The 16,621-nt window shown below is 45.2% G+C and overlaps 1 pseudogene; it reads right to left on the bottom strand.

Annotated features, from left to right (window-relative positions):
- Window positions 1–2,872: 2,872 nt before the first annotated feature.
- LOC135537301 (CCR4-NOT transcription complex subunit 4-like) overlaps window positions 2,873–16,621 on the bottom strand; it is a 36,717-nt pseudogene continuing 22,968 nt past the window's right edge.

The following is a 16,621-nucleotide window of genomic DNA, read 5'->3' as shown; positions in this document are numbered from 1 at the left end:
TAAACTAACCTGTAGAGTAAACTAACCTGCAGAGTAAACTAACCTGTAGAGTAAGACGCTTAGCGGTATTTTGTTTAATTCTCCATATACTTTTCTAGCTTTGATCTGGACAAATTGATGCCAGGCATCACAGGCATAAAGTGATATTTTTGGCCCATGAATTTTTCAAAATAGTACAAATAAAAAATGTCAAAAAGTTTAAGAAAATGTATATTTTCATTAGTTTATCATACTAATGATCGCTCCTGAGGTACTGCATCTCAGTTCATCACTACAGTACCTGGTTCGAATCCAGGCTGAATCACATCCGGCCGTGATTGGGAGTCCCACAGGGCGGTTCACAATGGCCCAGCGTCGTCCGGGTTTGGTCTGGGGTCCACCGTCGTTGTAAATAAGAATTTGTTCTGAACTGGCATTGCCTTGTTAAATAATACTACCGTCATAAAAAAAATGCCATGAATTGTAACCACTGATAAATGGACATACATCCATCATTTAAAAACCAATTTAATAACGAATGTAACAAACTGGACTATATTTAGTAACTTAATTTGAAGAGATTGTGATTGGGTCTGAATACAGTAGCAAACGTTGAGACACCCCTCCTCATTCAAGGGTTGACAGAATGACAAGAGTGAGCAAAGCTGTCATCAAGACCACAAAAAAGTGGCAACTTTGAAAAAAATCTCATATAAAATATATATTTTGATTTGTTTAACACCGTTTTGGCTACGACATAATTCCACATTATGTTATTTCATAGTTTTGATGTCTTCACTATTATTTTACAATGTAGAAAATAGTAAAAAAAATAAAGAAAAACCCTTGAATGAGTAGGTGTGTCTAAACGTTTGCCTGGTACTGTGCTTGGCAGGGTAGATTCTGTGTACTGTTTCTAACGGCCAATCCCGACAGACCACACAACAACTCCCATTTCCTCATCTTCAACAAGCATCAGCGGTCACCAAACTGTGTGTGGTTATGCTTAGACCTATTTTCCCAGACTTATACATAGGGATTTTTTTGGACGTGTCGTCAATTTTTTTTTATTCTAGATAATATTTTCTCCTGAAAAAAATTGCATTTTAGTATTTTTAACAGATAGAGATATGTAAAAAAAGGTTTCATTCACAATCTGTTATGTTAAAATCCAGTCGTGGAGTGTCCTAACAAAATTAAATAGCCTAAATATTTGTGACTTTAAACCCAGTGTCCAGAATAATGTATTTGCGTGAATTTCTTTTATTCTAGATAATATTTTCTCCTGAAAAAAATTGCATTTTAGTATTTTTAACAGATAGAAATATGTAAAAAAAGGTTTCATTCACAATCTGTTATGTTAAAATCCAGTCGTGGAGTGTCCTAACAAAATTAAATAGCCTAAATATTTGTGACTTTAAACCCAGTGTCCAGAATAATGTATTTGCGTGATATGCAAATATGTGCATTAAAAAATATATATATATCACCTCATTTGCATATCTCAAAATAATATTTCCAGGGGGGGAAATTAAACAAAAAGTATTATATTTGTGTCTACGTTCAACGGGTAAAAGTTGATTGTGATGTGATTAAGGGTGTCTGGACTTCCATAGAGCAAAAGGAGGAACCGATCACCGTATCAAAACAAGTTCCAAAGAGGAAGTGTGACGAAGCCCGATTTGATCTGCGAATCAGAAGCGTACGTCTCAGGGTCTGGCAGGAAGCTGCATATCAACAGAACAGAGGTGGAGGGACGCACCCAAAACCTATGTAGGACACCGCTTTAGACCAAAACGGAGGTGGAGGGACGCACCCAAAACCTATGTAGGACACTGCTTTAGACCAAAACGGAGGTGAGGGACGCACCCAAAACCTACGTAGGACACTGCTTTAGACCAAAAAGGAGGTGAGGGACGCACCCAAAACCTATGTAGGACACTGCTTTAGACCAAAACGGAGGTGGAGGGACGCACCCAAAACCTATGTAGGACACTGCTTTAGACCAAAACGGAGGTGAGGGACGCACCCAAAACCTATGTAGGACACTGCTTTAGACCAAAACGGAGGTGAGGGACGCACCCAAAACCTATGTAGGACACTGCTTTAGACCAAAATGGAGGTGGAGGGACGCACCCAAAACCTACGTAGGACACTGCTTTAGACCAAAACGGAGGTGGAGGGGTGCACCCAAAACCTATGTAGGACACTGCTTTAGACCAAAACGGAGGTGAGGGACGCACCCAAAACCTATGTAGGACACCGCTTTAGACCAAAACGGAGGTGAGGGACGCGCCCAAAACCTATGTAGGACACTGCTTTAGACCAAAACGGAGGTGGAGGGACGCACCCAAAACCTATGTAGGACACTGCTTTAGACCAAAATGGAGGTGGAGGGACGCACCCAAAACCTATGTAGGACACTGCTTTAGACCAAAACGGAGGTGAGGGACGCACCCAAAACCTATGTAGACACTGCTTTAGACCAAAACGGAGGTGAGGGACGCACCCAAAACCTACGTAGGACACTGCTTTAGACCAAAACGGAGGTGGAGGGACGCACCCAAAACCTATGTAGGACACTGCTTTAGACCAAAAAGGAGGTGAGGGACGCACCCAAAACCTACGTAGGACACTGCTTTAGACCAAAACGGAGGTGGAGGGACGCACCCAAAACCTATGTAGGACACTGCTTTAGACCAAAACGGAGGTGGAGGGACGCACCCAAAACCTATGTAGGACACTGCTTTAGACCAAAATGGAGGTGGAGGGACGCACCCAAAACCTACGTAGGACACCGCTTTAGACCAGAGCCCCATAGGTTTGAGATAGATCTGATTTGTAACTTTGAAGTGACTCATTTCATTTCAGTCAACCAGACAACTCACGACGGTCACATCCATCAAACATGGTTTTATTTCCCCCCACGTTCAGTTATATTTGTGATAAAACACAATATTTTAATATCTGGATCATTCGCCAATATCTCGGTTTTGACATCTTCAAATGCTCCTCTTTAGCTTGCCGTCAAATCCCGATGGTGCCGTCCCTAATGCTGCCATAGAAACCTGGGAACATCTGGTAACTGTTATCAGTTACGATGTGGTTGGACAGACAGGGCCAGGTAGACAGACAGACAGGGCCAGGTAGACAGACAGACAGGGCCAGGTAGACAGACAGACAGGGCCAGGTAGACAGACAGACAGGGCCAGGTAGACAGACAGACAGGGCCAGGTAGACAGACAGACAGGGCCAGGTAGACAGACAGACAGGGCCAGGTAGACAGACAGACAGACAGGGCCAGGTAGACAGACAGACAGACAGACAGGGCCAGGTAGACAGACCGACCGAGACCGACAGGGCCAGGTGCACAGGGCCAGGTAGACAGACAGACAGGGCCAGGTAGACAGACAGACAGGGCCAGGGTAGACAGACAGACAGGGCCAGGGTAGACAGACAGGGCCAGGGTAGACAGACAGGGCCAGGGTAGACAGACAGACAGGGCCAGGGTAGACGGACAGACAGGGCCAGGGTAGACAGACAGACAGGGCCAGGGTAGACAGACAGACCGAGACCGACAGGGCCAGGTAGACAGACAGACAGGGCCAGGTAGACAGACAGACAGGGCCAGGGTAGACAGACAGGGCCAGGGTAGACAGACAGGGCCAGGGTAGACAGACAGGGCCAGGGTAGACAGACAGACAGGGCCAGGGTAGACAGACAGACAGGGCCAGGGTAGACAGACAGACAGGGCCAGGTAGACAGACAGACAGGGCCAGGTAGACAGACAGACCGAGACCGACAGGGCCAGGTAGACAGACAGACAGGGCCAGGGTAGACAGACAGGGCCAGGTAGACAGACAGACAGGGCCAGGTAGACAGACAGACAGGGCCAGGGAGACAGACAGACAGGGCCAGGTAGACAGACAGACCGAGACCGATAGGGCCAGGTGCACAGGGCCAGGTAGACAGAGAGTGTAGCAAGATAGTAGTTTGCCTCTATAGACCAACTGAAACAACCAAGATAGAACACAGGATCAGAAAACCAGCTCGCCAAGAAGAACAACATCTCTTAATATTGTTTTGTTTGTTTTGTTAATTACATCCGATTTAGTTTAATTTTAAGTTTCTGTGGGGGATTTAAAGACGGAAATCATTAGTCCGCTTCACATCGTCGCCCCCTAGTGGCGGTCCATGCCGGCGCTCTGTAGCAGCTCTGTGGGCGTCTGAGCCGGGGATCTGAAAGCAGTCTGGAAGCCTGGAGGTGGGGAGTGGAGGTTGTGAGAGGCTGTGGATGGGGGTGGGAAGGGGCCCCAGCTGGGTCTGCGGTGAGGACGGACCTGGCCGCTGTGTGAGTTGGGCTGCTGGGGGTTCGGGTTCACAGTGGAGCTGGAGATAGACGGGCCATCCATCTCTGTAAGGGCCTGGAGGGACTGGAGCCAGTGGGGGGGGTTGTCATCCTGGAGGGAGGCAAAACTGTTGCCTGCTGACAATGGGAAACCTGGAGAGACAGAGAGAGAGAGACAGAGAGAGACAGAGAGAGAGAGAGACAGAGAGAGACAGAGACAGAGAGAGAGACAGAGAGAGAGAGACAGAGAGAGACAGAGAGAGAGAGACCGAGAGGAGAGAGAGAGAGGAGAGAGAGAGAGAGGAGAGAGAGAGGAGAGAGAGACAGAGAGGAGAGAGACAGAGAGAGAGAGAGACAGAGAGAGAGAGAGACAGAGAGAGAGAGAGACAGAGAGAGGCCGAGAGGAGAGAGAGACAGGAGAGAGAGACAGAGGAGAGAGAGAGGAGAGAGAGAGAGACAGAGAGAGAGACAGAGAGAGAGAGAGACAGAGAGAGAGAGAGAGAGAGAGAGAGAGGAGCGAGAGAGAGAAGAGTTCATGAGAACCACAGTACAGAACAAGCCTGAAGTCCAACTGACAAAACTCAGGGTGGAGAAAGAACTCCTAGACTGATGTCAGCACTGACAGACCCAGGATCCTCATCACTAACCAGGCTGCCTCCCTCCGACAGGACAGCTACAGATAGGAGAGCTGGGCCTGGCTGGCTGACGAGAGAGCTTGCTATTAAAACCACACAGAGACAGACAGCCACAATGATCGGCCACCATTACATGATCAGCCGTTAGAGAGAGGAGAAATCCTCTGTGGAGAGGACCTGTCTGTCTAGAGTCATGACCTACTAATATGACAAAAAGCCTTCAGGCCTAACAGCTAGCGTTAGCCACTTCCTGTCTAGGAAGATCTGCTGAGCTATTATAGTTACCCTTTTCCCCATATAGAACACTACTATAGACCAGGGCCCTATATAGAACACTACTATAGACCAGGGCCCTATATAGAACACTACTATAGACCAGGGCCCTATATAGAACACTACTATAGACCAGGGCTCTACATAGAACACCACTATAGACCAGGGCTCTATATAGAACACTACTATAGACGAGGGCCCTATATAGAACACTACTATAGACCAGGACTCTATATAGAACACTACTATAGACCAGGGCTCTATATAGAACACTACTATAGACCAGGGCTCTATATAGAACACTACTATAGACCAGGGCTCTATATAGAACACTACTATAGACCAGGGCCCTACATAGAACACTACTATAGACCAGGGCCCTACGTAGAACACTACTATAGACCAGGGCCCTACGTAGAACACTACTATAGACCAGGGCCCTACGTAGAACACTACTATAGACCAGGGCCCTATATAGAACACTACTATAGACCAGGGCCCTATATAGAACACTACTATAGACCAGGGCCCTATATAGAACACCACTATAGACCAGGGCCCTATATAGAACACTACTATAGACCAGGGCCCTATATAGAACACTACTATAGACCAGGGCCCTATATAGAACACTACTATAGACCAGGGCCCTATATAGAACACCACTATAGACCAGGGCCCTATATAGAACACCACTATAGACCAGGGCCCTATATAGAACACCACTATAGACCAGGGCCCTATATAGAACACCACTATAGACGAGGGCCCTATATAGAACACTACTATAGACCAGGGCTCTATATAGAACACTACTGTAGACCAGGCCCCTACATAGAACACTACTATAAACCAGGGCCCTATATAGAACACTACTATAGACCAGGGCCCTATATAGAACACCACTATAGACCAGGGCCCTATATAGAACACTACTATAGACCAGGGCCCTATATAGAACACTACTATAGACCAGGGCCCTATATAGAACACTACTATAGACCAGGGCCCTATATAGAACCCCACTATAGACCAGGGCCCTATATAGAACACTACTATAGACCAGGGCCCTATATAGAACACTACTATAGACCAGGGCTCAGACTACAGACCAGGGAATAGGGTGCCATTTGGACCACGACAGCCGTTTCTTAGATTGATGCGGTCTTCTGCCCGCTGGTGATTGAACGTCATCTTAAAAAGGAAGAAAATTGATTGGATGGGACCCGAGACGGAGTGCATTGATTGGTCGATGTCCAATTGGCAATAACCCGGTTTTACTGCCATTGATTCAGCATTGTTTCCAGGCTGTTATGGTCTACAGGAGTGAAGAGAACAGCCCTATTGGACAATCTACTTCCCGTAGTATTTTACTGAGACCGTTGGGTTGATACTAGAGCAGACAGACATTATGGTACTATAGGGAGAGCTTCAGTCAGGACCCACTATCCTCTCAGTCAGAAGATACAGTTCTCTGATAATGTCTGTGAATTTATGCACTTCGGGAATAGACATTATAAACAGAACAGTATCTGACAGTGGATGGAAGGAGAGAGAGAGAGAGAGAGATGTGTAGCATAAGGAACAACACACCTGGTCTCCCCATCTAGCCCAGCTGGATGTGTAGCATAACGTAATGCCATAAGGAAATAATCTTTGTGTTCTATCGTTTGTACCGACTCTGAACTCTAAATAGAAATTAACAACAGATGTAAAATGGTATATTTCCCTTCTTTTCCATTCAGTCTCACACAGTGTCTCTCACAGTGTCTCTCACAGTGTCTCTCACAGTGTCTCTCACAGTCTCAGAGTCACAGTCTCAGTCTCAGAGTCAGTCTCTCACAGTGTCTCACAGTGTCTCACAGTGTATCACAGTGTCTCACAGTGTATCACAGTGTCTCACAGTCTCTCCATAATACATACATATTATGACACAGCAATATACTGGGATTACGTGTCTCAATACATTTAATCCCAGATTACATGTAGACTGGTGGTTGTTTCTGACAAAACCCAAATCCTGGGCCTACATCTGCCAAGCAAGCACTGGCTTGACTATCCCTGCCCTGCCCAAAACACTACATACAGGGCATTCGACAAGTATTCCAGACCTCTTGACTTTTTCACACATTTTGTTATGTTACAGCCTTATTCTAAAATGGATTAAATACAATTTTTGTTCTCATCAATCTACACACAACACCCCATAATGACATCACAACACCCCATAATGACATCACAATATCCCATAATGACATCACAACACCCCATAATGACATCACAATACCCCATAATGACATCACAATACCCCATTAACGACAAAGCAAACAGGATTTATTCTTTTTTGTGTGCAAATTAATAAAAATAAAAATAAATGATTTGCATAAGGATTCAGACCCTTTGCTATGAGACTTGAAATTGAGTTCAGGTGCATCCTGTTTCCATTGATCATCCTTGAGATGTTTTTCAACTTGGAGTCCACCTGTGCTAAATTCAATCGACCGGCCAAACTGAGCAATCAGGGGAGAAGGGCCTTGGGTCAGGGAGGTGACCAAGAACCCGATGGTCACTCTGACAGAGCTCCAGAGTTCCTCTGTGGAGATGGGAGAATCTTCCAGAAGGACAACCATCTCTGCAGCACTCCACCAATCAGGCCTTTATGGTAGAGTGGCCAGACGGAAGCCACTCCTCAGTAAAAAGCACATGACAGCCGGCTTAGAGTTTGCCAAAAGGCACCTACAGAACTCTGACCATGAGAAACAAGGTTCTCTGGTCTGAGAATGGCCACCAAATGGCAACACACCACACGCTTCCAACATAACATTTAGGTTTTTACTAAATTGTTTACCAAAATGTGAATCCTATGAAATAACTCTACTTATCAAAAAGACAAAAACACACTAAGAAATCTCCTCCATATCTATACTGCACAACATTACACTGTTGCACACTGTTTTTATTTATTTACTTTTCTGCTCTTTTGCACACCAGTATCTCTACCTGTACATGACCATCTGATCATTTATCACTCCAGTGCTAATCTGCAAAATTGTAATTATTCGCCTACCTCCTTGTGCCTTTTGCACACAATGTATATAGATAATTTTTTTCTACTGTGTTATTGACTTGTTTATTGTTTACTCCATGTGTAACTCTGTGTTGTCTGTTCACACTGCTATGCTTTATCTTGGCCAGGTCGCAGTTGCAAATGAGAACTTGTTCTCAACTAGCCTACCTGGTTAAATAAAGGTGAAATAAAAAAAAAATAATAATTAGAGAGCGGAGAGAGACAGAGGAAGGAGGAGACAGGAGACAGGGGTGAGGAGGGAGGAGACGTTGTTGTACATACTTCACAAAAAGTTCATGAGGCTTTATCCTCATCCAGACAGGCCGTCTCAGGAAACCAGAGAACCAGACAGGCCGTCTCGGGGAACCGGAGAGCGAGACAGGCCATCTGAGGGAACCAGAGAGCCAGACAGGCAATCTCGGGGAACCAGAGAGCCAGACAGGCCATCTCGGGGAACCAGACAGGCCATCTCGGGGAACCAGACAGGCCATCTCGGGGAACCAGACAGGCCATCTCGGGGAACCAGAGAGCCAGACAGGCCATCTCGGGGAACCAGAGAGCCAGACAGGCCATCTCGGGGAACCAGAGAGCCAGACAGGCCATCTCGGGGAACCAGAGAGCCAGACAGGCCATCTGAGGGAACCAGAGAGCCAGACAGGCCATATGAGGGAACCAGAGAGCCAGACAGGCCATCTCGGGGAACCAGAGAGCCGGACAGGCCATCTCAGGGAACCAGAGAGCCGGACAGGCCATCTCAGGGAACCAGAGAGCCGGACAGGCCATCTCAGGGAACCAGAGAGCCGGACAGGCCATCTCAGGGAACCAGAGAGCCGGACAGGCCATCTGAGGGAACCAGAGAGCCAGACAGGCCATCTGAGGGAACCAGAGAGCCAGACAGGCCATCTGAGGGAACCAGAGAGCCAGACAGGCCATCTCGGGAACCAGAGAGCCAGACAGGCCATCTGAGGGAACCAGAGAGCCAGACAGGCCATCTGAAGGAACCAGAGAGCCAGACAGGCCATCTGAGGGAACCAGAGAGCCAGACAGGCCATCTCAGGGAACCAGAAAACCAGACAGGCCAGCTCAGGGAACACCTCAGAGCGAAACGAGGCAGAAATCATCCTGGAGAAGAACGCCAAGAAGGTGTCATTGAACTCTCTGTCTGCAGCAAACAACACAGAGGAGAGAGTGAGAACTGACCCTTATAAACATGCATCGAACTGAATCATTATGCTGTTGTAAGATGGGCTGGGGGATTTGGGGAGTTGGGAGGGAGGGTAGTAATGTCTGCCAAAAAGCTCAGTGGCTCGCTGTGAACTATGACTTGACAGTCAGAGCACACGCAACATACAACACCGCACACAACAACGAGAGGCTGTCAGTTTAAAAGCACCTGCTTTCAAAATGGAGACTGTTGGAGGGATGGAGGATGGGCTGTACAGTTGTCTGCAGTGCACAATGATCTAGATTCACCTCAGTGTCTGGATGTGGTATATTCACCTCAGTGTGGTATATTCACCTCAGTGTCTGGATGTGGTATATTCACCTCAGTGTCTGGATGTGGTATATTCACCTCAGTGTCTGGATGTGGTATATTCATCTCAGTGTCTGGATGTGGTATATTCACCTCAGTGTCTGGATGTGGTATATTCACCTCAGTGTCTGGATGTGGTATATTCATCTCAGTGTCTGGATGTGGTATATTCACCTCAGTGTCTGGATGTGGTATATTCATCTCAGTGTCTGGATGTGGTATATTCACCTCAGTGTCTGGATGTGGTATATTCACCTCAGTGTCTGGATGTGGTATATTCACCTCAGTGTCTGGATGTGGTATATTCACCTCAGTGTCTGGATGTGGTATATTCACCTCAGTGTCTGGATGTGGTATATTCATCTCAGTGTCTGGATGTGGTATATTCACCTCAGTGTCTGGATGTGGTATATTCACCTCAGTGTCTGGATGTGGTATATTCATCTCAGTGTGGTATATTCACCTCAGTGTCTGGATGTGGTATATTCACCTCAGTGTCTGGATGTGGTATATTCATCTCAGTGTCTGGATGTGGTATATTCACCTCAGTGTCTGGATGTGGTATATTCATCTCAGTGTCTGGATGTGGTATATTCACCTCAGTGTCTGGATGTGGTATATTCACCTCAGTGTCTGGATGTGGTATATTCACCTCAGTGTCTGGATGTGGTATATTCACCTCAGTGTCTGGATGTGGTATATTCACCTCAGTGTCTGGATGTGGTATATTCACCTCAGTGTCTGGATGTGGTATATTCACCTCAGTGTCTGGATGTGGTATATTCATCTCAGTGTGGTATATTCACCTCGGTGTCTGGATGTGGTATATTCACCTCAGTGTCTGGATGTGGTATATTCACCTCAGTGTCTGGATGTGGTATATTCACCTCAGTGTCTGGATGTGGTATATTCACCTCAGTGTCTGGATGTGGTATATTCACCTCAGTGTCTGGATGTGGTATATTCACCTCAGTGTCTGGATGTGGTATATTCACCTCAGTGTCTGGATGTGGTATATTCACCTCAGTGTCTGGATGTGGTATATTCACCTCAGTGTCTGGATGTGGTATATTCACCTCAGTGTCTGGATGTGGTATATTCACCTCAGTGTCTGGATGTGGTATATTCATCTCAGTGTGGTATATTCACCTCAGTGTCTGGATGTGGTATATTCACCTCATTGTCTGGATGTGGTATATTCACCTCAGTGTCTGGATGTGGTATATTCACCTCAGTGTCTGGATGTGGTATATTCACCTCAGTGTCTGGATGTGGTATATTCACCTCAGTGTCTGGATGTGGTATATTCACCTCAGTGTCTGGATGTGGTATATTCATCTCAGTGTCTGGATGTGGTATATTCATCTCAGTGTCTGGATGTGGTATATTCACCTCAGTGTCTGGATGTGGTATATTCACCTCAGTGTCTGGATGTGGTATATTCACCTCAGTGTCTGGATGTGGTATATTCATCTCAGTGTCTGGATGTGGTATATTCATCTCAGTGTCTGGATGTGGTATATTCATCTCAGTGTCTGGATGTGGTATATTCACCTCAGTGTCTGGATGTGGTATATTCACCTCAGTGTCTGGATGTGGTATATTCACCTCAGTGTCTGGATGTGGTATATTCACCCCAGTGTGGTATATTCACCTCAGTGTCTGGATGTGGTATATTCATCTCAGTGTCTGGATGTGGTATATTCATCTCAGTGTCTGGATGTGGTATATTCATCTCAGTGTCTGGATGTGGTATATTCATCTCAGTGTCTGGATGTGGTATATTCACCTCAGTGTCTGGATGTGGTATATTCACCTCAGTGTCTGGATGTGGTATATTCACCTCAGTGTCTGGATGTGGTATATTCACCTCAGTGTCTGGATGTGGTATATTCACCTCAGTGTCTGGATGTGGTATATTCACCTCAGTGTCTGGATGTGGTATATTCACCTCAGTGTCTGGATGTGGTATATTCACCTCAGTGTCTGGATGTGGTATATTCACCTCAGTGTCTGGATGTGGTATATTCACCTCAGTGTCTGGATGTGGTATATTCACCTCAGTGTGGTATATTCATCTCAGTGTCTGGATGTGGTATATTCACCTCAGTGTCTGGATGTGGTATATTCACCTCAGTGTCTGGATGTGGTATATTCACCTCAGTGTCTGGATGTGGTATATTCACCTCAGTGTCTGGATGTGGTATATTCACCTCAGTGTCTGGATGTGGTATATTCACCTCAGTGTCTGGATGTGGTATATTCACCTCAGTGTCTGGATGTGGTATATTCACCTCAGTGTCTGGATGTGGTATATTCACCTCAGTGTCTGGATGTGGTATATTCACCTCAGTGTCTGGATGTGGTATATTCACCTCAGTGTCTGGATGTGGTATATTCACCTCAGTGTCTGGATGTGGTATATTCACCTCAGTGTCTGGATGTGGTATATTCACCTCAGTGTCTGGATGTGGTATATTCACCTCAGTGTCTGGATGTGGTATATTCACCTCAGTGTCTGGATGTGGTATATTCATCTCAGTGTCTGGATGTGGTATATTCACCTCAGTGTCTGGATGTGGTATATTCACCTCAGTGTCTGGATGTGGTATATTCACCTCAGTGTCTGGATGTGGTATATTCCTCATTGTGGTATATTCACCTCAGTGTCTGGATGTGGTATATTCACCTCAGTGTCTGGATGTGGTATATTCACCTCAGTGTCTGGATGTGGTATATTCACCTCAGTGTCTGGATGTGGTATATTCCTCATTGTGGTATATTCACCTCAGTGTCTGGATGTGGTATATTCACCTCAGTGTCTGGATGTGGTATATTCACCTCAGTGTCTGGATGTGGTATATTCACCTCATTGTGGTATATTCATCTCAGTGTCTGGATGTGGTATATTCACCTCAGTGTCTGGATGTGGTATATTCACCTCAGTGTCTGGATGTGGTATATTCACCTCAGTGTCTGGATGTGGTATATTCACCTCAGTGTCTGGATGTGGTATATTCACCTCAGTGTCTGGATGTGGTATATTCACCTCAGTGTCTGGATGTGGTATATTCACCTCAGTGTCTGGATGTGGTATATTCATCTCAGTGTCTGGATGTGGTATATTCACCTCAGTGTCTGGATGTGGTATATTCACCTCAGTGTCTGGATGTGGTATATTCCTCATTGTGGTATATTCACCTCAGTGTCTGGATGTGGTATATTCACCTCAGTGTCTGGATGTGGTATATTCACCTCAGTGTCTGGATGTGGTATATTCACCTCAGTGTCTGGATGTGGTATATTCACCTCAGTGTCTGGATGTGGTATATTCCTCATTGTGGTATATTCACCTCAGTGTCTGGATGTGGTATATTCACCTCAGTGTCTGGATGTGGTATATTCATCTCAGTGTCTGGATGTGGTATATTCACCTCAGTGTCTGGATGTGGTATATTCACCTCAGTGTCTGGATGTGGTATATTCATCTCAGTGTCTGGATGTGGTATATTCACCTCAGTGTCTGGATGTGGTATATTCACCTCAGTGTCTGGATGTGGTATATTCATCTCAGTGTCTGGATGTGGTATATTCATCTCAGTGTCTGGATGTGGTATATTCATCTCAGTGTCTGGATGTGGTATATTCATCTCAGTGTGGTATATTCACCTCAGTGTCTGGATGTGGTATATTCATCTCAGTGTCTGGATGTGGTATATTCATCTCAGTGTCTGGATGTGGTATATTCACCTCAGTGTCTGGATGTGGTATATTCACCTCAGTGTCTGGATGTGGTATATTCACCTCAGTGTCTGGATGTGGTATATTCACCTCAGTGTCTGGATGTGGTATATTCACCTCAGTGTCTGGATGTGGTATATTCACCTCAGTGTGGTATATTCATCTCAGTGTCTGGATGTGGTATATTCATCTCAGTGTCTGGATGTGGTATATTCACCTCAGTGTGGTATATTCATCTCAGTGTCTGGATGTGGTATATTCACCTCAGTGTCTGGATGTGGTATATTCATCTCAGTGTCTGGATGTGGTATATTCACCTCAGTGTCTGGATGTGGTATATTCACCTCAGTGTCTGGATGTGGTATATTCACCTCAGTGTCTGGATGTGGTATATTCACCTCAGTGTCTGGATGTGGTATATTCACCTCAGTGTCTGGATGTGGTATATTCACCTCAGTGTGGTATATTCATCTCAGTGTGGTATATTCACCTCAGTGTGGTATATTCACCTCAGTGTCTGGATGTGGTATATTCACCTCAGTGTCTGGATGTGGTATATTCATCTCAGTGTCTGGATGTGGTATATTCACCTCAGTGTCTGGATGTGGTATATTCACCTCAGTGTCTGGATGTGGTATATTCACCTCAGTGTCTGGATGTGGTATATTCACCTCAGTGTGGTATATTCACCTCAGTGTGGTATATTCATCTCAGTGTGGTATATTCACCTCAGTGTGGTATATTCACCTCAGTGTCTGGATGTGGTATATTCACCTCAGTGTCTGGATGTGGTATATTCACCTCAGTGTCTGGATGTGGTATATTCACCTCAGTGTGGTATATTCACCTCAGTGTCTGGATGTGGTATATTCACCTCAGTGTGGTATATTCATCTCAGTGTCTGGATGTGGTATATTCATCTCAGTGTCTGGATGTGGTATATTCACCTCAGTGTCTGGATGTGGTATATTCATCTCAGTGTCTGGATGTGGTATATTCATCTCAGTGTCTGGATGTGGTATATTCACCTCAGTGTGGTATATTCACCTCAGTGTCTGGATGTGGTATATTCATCTCAGTGTCTGGATGTGGTATATTCATCTCAGTGTCTGGATGTGGTATATTCATCTCAGTGTCTGGATGTGGTATATTCACCTCAGTGTCTGGATGTGGTATATTCACCTCAGTGTGGTATATTCATCTCAGTGTCTGGATGTGGTATATTCATCTCAGTGTCTGGATGTGGTATATTCATCTCAGTGTCTGGATGTGGTATATTCATCTCAGTGTCTGGATGTGGTATATTCACCTCAGTGTGGTATATTCACCTCAGTGTCTGGATGTGGTATATTCATCTCAGTGTCTGGATGTGGTATATTCATCTCAGTGTCTGGATGTGGTATATTCATCTCAGTGTCTGGATGTGGTATATTCACCTCAGTGTCTGGATGTGGTATATTCACCTCAGTGTGGTATATTCATCTCAGTGTCTGGATGTGGTATATTCATCTCAGTGTCTGGATGTGGTATATTCACCTCAGTGTCTGGATGTGGTATATTCCTCATTGTGGTATATTCACCTCAGTGTCTGGATGTGGTATATTCATCTCAGTGTCTGGATGTGGTATATTCACATCAGTGTTGGATGTGGTATATTCATCTCAGTGTGGTATATTCATCTCAGTGTCTGGATGTGGTATATTCACCTCAGTGTCTGGATGTGGTATATTCACCTCAGTGTCTGGATGTGGTATATTCACCTCAGTGTCTGGATGTGGTATATTCATCTCAGTGTGGTATATTCATCTCAGTGTCTGGATGTGGTATATTCACCTCAGTGTCTGGATGTGGTATATTCACCTCAGTGTCTGGATGTGGTATATTCACCTCAGTGTCTGGATGTGGTATATTCACCTCAGTGTGGTATATTCACCTCAGTGTCTGGATGTGGTATATTCACCTCAGTGTCTGGATGTGGTATATTCACCTCAGTGTCTGGATGTGGTATATTCACCTCAGTGTCTGGATGTGGTATATTCACCTCAGTGTCTGGATGTGGTATATTCACCTCAGTGTCTGGATGTGGTATATTCATCTCAGTGTGGTATATTCACCTCAGTGTCTGGATGTGGTATATTCATCTCAGTGTGGTATATTCATCTCAGTGTCTGGATGTGGTATATTCACCTCAGTGTCTGGATGTGGTATATTCATCTCAGTGTGGTATATTCACCTCAGTGTCTGGATGTGGTATATTCATCTCAGTGTGGTATATTCATCTCAGTGTCTGGATGTGGTATATTCACCTCAGTGTCTGGATGTGGTATATTCATCTCAGTGTCTGGATGTGGTATATTCACCTCAGTGTCTGGATGTGGTATATTCATCTCAGTGTGGTATATTCATCTCAGTGTCTGGATGTGGTATATTCACCTCAGTGTCTGGATGTGGTATATTCACCTCAGTGTCTGGATGTGGTATATTCCTCATTGTGGTATATTCACCTCAGTGTCTGGATGTGGTATATTCACCTCAGTGTCTGGATGTGGTATATTCACCTCAGTGTCTGGATGTGGTATATTCACCTCAGTGTCTGGATGTGGTATATTCCTCATTGTGGTATATTCACCTCAGTGTCTGGATGTGGTATATTCACCTCAGTGTCTGGATGTGGTATATTCATCTCAGTGTCTGGATGTGGTATATTCACCTCAGTGTCTGGATGTGGTATATTCACCTCAGTGTCTGGATGTGGTATATTCATCTCAGTGTCTGGATGTGGTATATTCACCTCAGTGTCTGGATGTGGTATATTCACCTCAGTGTCTGGATGTGGTATATTCATCTCAGTGTCTGGATGTGGTATATTCATCTCAGTGTCTGGATGTGGTATATTCATCTCAGTGTCTGGATGTGGTATATTCATCTCAGTGTGGTATATTCACCTCAGTGTCTGGATGTGGTATATTCATCTCAGTGTCTGGATGTGGTATATTCATCTCAGTGTCTGGATGTGGTATATTCACCTCAGTGTCTGGATGTGG

This window comes from Oncorhynchus masou, unplaced genomic scaffold (genome assembly GCF_036934945.1).
Source record: "Oncorhynchus masou masou isolate Uvic2021 unplaced genomic scaffold, UVic_Omas_1.1 unplaced_scaffold_749, whole genome shotgun sequence".
NCBI classification, from domain to species: domain Eukaryota; kingdom Metazoa; phylum Chordata; class Actinopteri; order Salmoniformes; family Salmonidae; genus Oncorhynchus; species Oncorhynchus masou.
This window is presented reverse-complemented; position numbering and strand designations above follow the sequence as displayed.